Genomic DNA, 5,845 nt, shown 5'->3' with positions numbered 1-5,845 from the left:
GGATACCTACCACCTCGGGTATATATGTAAACCCCCTTTCGTCACAATTCGGTGAAAATTGGATAACTTATGCACCAAAATTCGGCACGGATATTAAGTGATCTAATAAATATAAGTCACTATTAAACTTTGTGTTTAAAATTTCAACAAAATCGGGTAATAAATAATTATGAGCTTCTGACCCTTAATTAACATATCTAAATACAGTCCGATCTTTACCATATTTAGGATAACTTATGCACCAAAATTCGGCACGGATATTAAGTGATCTAATAAATATAAGTCACTATTAAACTTTGTGTTTAAAATTTCAGCAAAATCGGGTAATAAATAATTATGAGCTTCTGACCCTTAATTAACATATCTAAATACAGTCCGATCTTTACCATATTTAGGTCAGCTTAACCAGCGTGCATCAAAAAGACGTATCTGTGCCAAATTTCAAATCAATATCTCAATTTTGAAGGCTGTAGAGTGATTACAACAGACGGACGAACAGACACACGAACATCGTTAAATCGTCTTAGAATTTTACGGCGATCAGAAATATATATACTTTGTAGGGCCGCAAATTGATATTTCGATGTGTTGCAAACGGAATGACTAAATGAATATACCCCTATCCTCCGTTGGTGGGTATAAAAACTTTAAAAATAGTCTTGTCTGGCCATTGACTTTTTGTAACGATCTTAAATAAAAGCTCCCACTGCTGCCAAAGGTTTACATTGATACGGTTTCTCTAATAGGGAGGGCAATTATCTGTTTGGTCGCAGCTATGTTATGTTCTGGAAGAAGAGCAATCTCTGAATTGGTGGGATTGGATATGTAAGGGTTCAGAGAAAAATCACATGTCAATGGCAATGTCTCATGAAGTCTGCATGCACTTAGCTTAGGATGGAGGAACAATTCATCATTCTTTTAGAATTTATGCTTCTTTTTTCGATCAAATCAAACAATTCTGTCACCAGACGAATGTACATTTCATGAAAGTTATAAAGATTGCTGATGCATTGAAATGAACCTATATGTGTTTTGGAGCTATAACATAAAATGCCTAGCTTGAGATTATGCAATAAATGCTATAACGAAGGTTCTTAAAGCAATTCTGCTCATTTCATCTTACAAATTTCACAGAACAATCCTAACAAGCCGTATTATTTCAAATTAGAAAACTTAACATACCTTGACTTTTGGCTCATTTGAATGTAAATTCTGATTGCTGTTACAACTGCTTTTCGAATAATTTCCATGTACACCTGTGAGCTGAGGTCTGGGAGTAGTGGACTCACAAATGTAAATCGTAGACGTGTGAAGAAAAGTAAAAGTAAAAAAAAAAATAAATAAAACCACGAATTAGTTTAAACCACGAGCACTTCGTGCAAAATATCAGCCAAATCGGATAAGAATTGCGCAGTCTAGGACTCAAGAAATCAAATCAGGAGATCGGTTTATATGGCAGCTATATCAGGATATGGACTGATTTAGATCATACTTAACACAGTTGTTGGAAGTCATGGCAAAACGATATGTGCAAAATTTTAACCAAATTTGATTATAATTGCGCCCTCTAGAGGCTCAAGAAGTCTAATCGGGAAATCGGTTTATATGACATCTATATCAGGTTATTGACACATTTAGACCATACTTTGGAAGTCATAACAAAACCCCTTATGCAAAATTTCAACCAAATCGGATGAGAATTGCACCTTCTAGAAGTTAAAGAAGTCAAGACCCAAGATCGGTTTATACGTCAGCTATATCAATACATGGACCGATTTGACCCATTTACAATCCCAACAGACCTGGACAAATAAGAAGTGTTGGTGCAAAATTTCAAACACCTAGCTTGAATGTTAGTTTGCTTATGTCGTTTTGAAAAACATCAACCGTTCACACAAGTAGAGATGTTTTGGAAATTTCTCTTTTTCACACTCCAACATAAATGTTATGATACACAATCGTTAAGATTTATTTCTTCTTGCTCTTTATCTGTAAAATTTTGTTGATTTTTGGAAAAATTGGCAGGCAATCCAGGCAATATTTAGCACATTTAGGCATTTTTTTGAGCTCGCGCGCATTTTGTGCCAAACGAGTCGTTTTGTCATTTTATATACGAGTCGTTTGCTCAAAACAACTAAGGTCTGAACAATTGCGTAGCGGCCAATAAGAATAATTTGTAACTCTGGATTATTCTATTTTTAGAATCTAGTTTATTTTTTTTATTTAGGTGCGCTTTTTTCTTTGATGATTTCATAGTACACAAACAACCACACAAAGAGTGAATGGCGTTTGTTCTTCTAAGTATTGTCACTTCATTGACTGGCGTTCCAAGCAATAATTGTAGTTTGTGGTTAGGCGTCTTTAAACACCAGAAACTAGGGCCGTGGTTAGGTCGAAGGTTAGTGTTCCAGTGTGGCGTTTGCATAAATAAAATTTATTATTTGCGTTTTAAAGGTGGACTTCCTGCACGTGGTGGATTTTGGTGTTTAGATTCTATTTTCAGTTATCCACAATTTAATAAATTTTTTTGATGATCCATTATATGGAGCTTTGTGCTACCTTTAGCTTTCCAAATATATAATATTTTTAGGAAAAGAGATGTTCAAACGGTAGCTCCCATGCCCATTCATCAAAATTGAAATATCTCGATTTCTATAACGAATTCAGAATCCTCAAAGTTATACAAATGTAGGCCTCTATTTTGGGGGTGTATGTTTCAGCTACCTGAAAGCTGATTACATGGTTAAAGGTACTCCCCATACCTTTCCATACATACCAAAATTACTAAAAAACTCCTTCCAGAGATGTCCAAACTGATGTTCGCATGCCTATTCGATTTCTATAACGAGTTCAGTCAACATCAATACATTGGCGGATTTTTATTTTAATCCCAGAAATGTCCAAAATGTGGCCCGCAAAGTTAATACAAATGTAGGTCTCTATTTTGTGGATGTATGTTTCAGCTACCGAAAAGCTGATTACATGGTGAAATAGTAGGGACAGTACTATACATACCAAAATTTTTAAAGAATTCCTTCCAGAGATGTCCAAACTGATGTTTGCATGCCCATTCAAATAAATTTTAATATCTCGATTTCTATAACGAGTTCAGTCAACATCAATACATTGGCGGATTCTGCTTCCTTGGGACTTTCATTTGAGGGCCACTTTTTTTTTCAATCCCAGGAATGTCCAAAATGTGGCCCGCAAAGTTTATACAAATATAGGCCTCTATTTTGCGGGTGTATGTTTCAGCTACCGAAAAGCTGATTACATGGTGAAATAGTACTCCCCCTTACTCCAGAAAAGTCCAAACTGCGGTTCGTATGACCAACAATTAATTAAAAACAATATATGTAAATTTCTATAACGATTTCAGAAAAGTTGTTTACTTTGGGGAATTCTGCTCCCTTAGGTTTCTTTCGAAAGTCGCTTTTGTTTTTTTAATCTTTTCTAGAAATGCCCGAAAAACGCCTCTCAGATTTTTTGCGAAAATTGTGTGTCAATCCACAGCTGCACAAATGAAGATATAGAAGTGAAACCAACTGAAACAGATTCTCAAATTGTGTGTCAATTCACAGCTGCACAAATAAAGATATAGAAGTGAAACTAACTGAAACAGATTCTTCCTCAATTTAAGCTTTCTTTGGATGTAAATTTTTTTAAAATCCACCCAAAATTCCCGCAGAAATAATGATTTTAATTTTGTGTTTCAATCTCACCCATTCCTGGTTCAAAACAACTTTAACTTCACACCCTTGTTAATGGCCAATCTTACAAGCCCGAAATAAGTGGGCTACGCTATGTCTGGCCATAATCGTCTGGTTCAAGGAGACTTTAATGCGCATTCCGTTTCATGGCATTCTCCCCTAGGTAACGAACAGCGGGGCATAGCTTTGGCAGAGCAGATTGAAGGCTCCACGTTTTGTACGGTGAATGAGGATGCCCCCACTAGGTTTATGAGGAGGTGCAGCAGCTGGCCAGACATTTCCATTGCATCCCCTGATCTCCTGAGTAACGCAACCTTGCAAGCAGTCATTTCCTTGGGATCAGACCACCTCCCCATAAATGTCACCATCGACCGACCACCCGAACTCAGAACCTCTGAGCGCCGGACGTTTATCAATCAGAAAAAGGCCAATTGGGTCGACTTTAGAGAGTACACCAATCGCTGCTTCACATGAACTGACACCCCCCTCAAATGTGCTAGTTGCCGAGTGGAAATTCGAAAACATCATAAACGAAGCAGCCGCTCGCTTTATACTAGTCGGTCGAATACCCATGTCCCAGCACAGGCAGTGGTACTCGCAGACGAGCATGATGGTGTACTAAACGAACTTAAGCAAAATTTGTGGCTGGAACACTTGGAGCAACGTAATTTAGGTACTGTGGTCTACTGTTAGGTCACTCTCGAACTCGGGTAGACGGGATGACAAAATCTCAGTCACTTTTGGCGACGTATCTGCGACTCATCCGAATAGATCCGCCGTCAATTTATTGTGCATCCCGAGACCCGAGCCATTCGTCGTATCCGTGGTCTCCGGGCCGATGGACAACCATCCCAATTTACCGTGGACGATGTTACGAATGTCATCCGTGGCGCCAAGCCATCGAAGGTGTTGGGCCCCGTCGGAATCTCTACACTGATGTTGAAAAATCTGGATCGAGTACCTTACGACTGTCCTCAACTGTCTTTGAAATCTCTTATAGTACCCGAGTTCGGAAGATGGGCAGAGTAATCCCGCTACTGAAGCCTGGAAAGGACCCGAATTAGGGGGTGTTGTACAGACCGATCTCTCTTCTCTTACCAGTAGCCAAGACGCTTGAGAGACTACTCCTACCGAGCCTCGTTGGAGAATTTCCATTCGCCGAGCATCAGCATGGATTTCGAAGACTGCATACATTTGCCGTGGCTTCAATCAGCCCAGACCTTGTGATAGGACGGTGCTCGTGGCACTGGACCTATCGCAGGCATTCGACACAGTAAGCCATGCCAAACTTTTTGAGAACAACGCCAATACGTCCCTCCAGCCAGGCCTGAATCATCTGTGTGGTCTCTCGTCTCGTCTACCTCAACGAACTTGCCTCTTATTTTGCTTCAAGAGATCATAAGATATCTGGCACCAATTAGTTTTTTGGTAGAAATTAGGAAATCTTTAAAACGGCACAACATCAACGTGGTATAGACCCGAATTTTAACTCCTTCCACCTTTAATTTAAACTGGACAGGTTTTCTACACATAGCAAGCGCACATGGTCCTGGTTCCCCGCGCCTCTTTCTGTATTATGTACATTTATTTTATATAATATATTAGGTCTGTTCACGTACTTTTCCAATAAAAATTTGCCTGTAAAAATTTGCAGCAAAGTAAGAGCCATTTTACTGCCCTCAAAAACCTTGCACGCAAAAGTACGCGAACGACTTCCAGAGAAAATTTGCAAAACAACAGCTGATTTTTGTTTTGGTTAGTTTCTTATTTGCTTGCTTAGGAAAAAAATCGTTTTTAAATAAAACAAGTAAAAGCGTGCTAAGTTCGGCCGGGCCGAATCTTACATACCCTCCACCATGGATCGCATTTGCCGAGTTCTTCTCCCGGCATCTCTTCTTAGGTAAAAAAGGATAAAAGAAAAGATTTGCTCTGCTATTATTATATTATTACATGTTGGAGACCTATGTAAAATGTCAGCCAATTCGAATAAGAATTGCGCCCTTTGGGGGCTCAAGAAGTAAAATAGAGAGATCGATTTATATGGGAGCTGTATCGGGCTATAGACCGATTCAGATCATAATAAACACGTATGTTGATGGTCATGAGAAAATCCGTAGTACATAATTTCAGACAAA

General features: G+C 38.8%; 1 long non-coding RNA gene across 5 annotated transcripts; it reads right to left on the bottom strand.

Moving 5' to 3' along the window:
- Positions 1-1,961: 1,961 nt before the first annotated feature.
- LOC106094589 (uncharacterized) lies at positions 1,962-5,264 on the bottom strand. Of its 5 annotated transcripts, none has more exons than XR_001222584.2 (3): positions 4,809-5,264; positions 2,777-4,754; positions 1,962-2,731 (listed from the first exon to the last, which is right to left on the bottom strand). It is a non-coding gene; the product is annotated as an uncharacterized LOC106094589 (long non-coding RNA). The 5 variants fall into 5 exon arrangements; XR_009396616.1 differs by having other exon boundaries at positions 1,962-2,963; positions 3,016-4,754; XR_009396615.1 differs by having other exon boundaries at positions 1,962-3,315; positions 3,393-4,754.
- Between the last annotated feature and the right edge of the window lie 581 nt (positions 5,265-5,845).

This window comes from Stomoxys calcitrans, chromosome 1 (assembly GCF_963082655.1).
Source record: "Stomoxys calcitrans chromosome 1, idStoCalc2.1, whole genome shotgun sequence".
Taxonomy (NCBI): Eukaryota; Metazoa; Arthropoda; class Insecta; order Diptera; family Muscidae; genus Stomoxys; species Stomoxys calcitrans.
The sequence above is the reverse complement of the archived record's forward strand: the minus strand, read 5'-3'. Positions and strand labels throughout refer to the sequence as shown.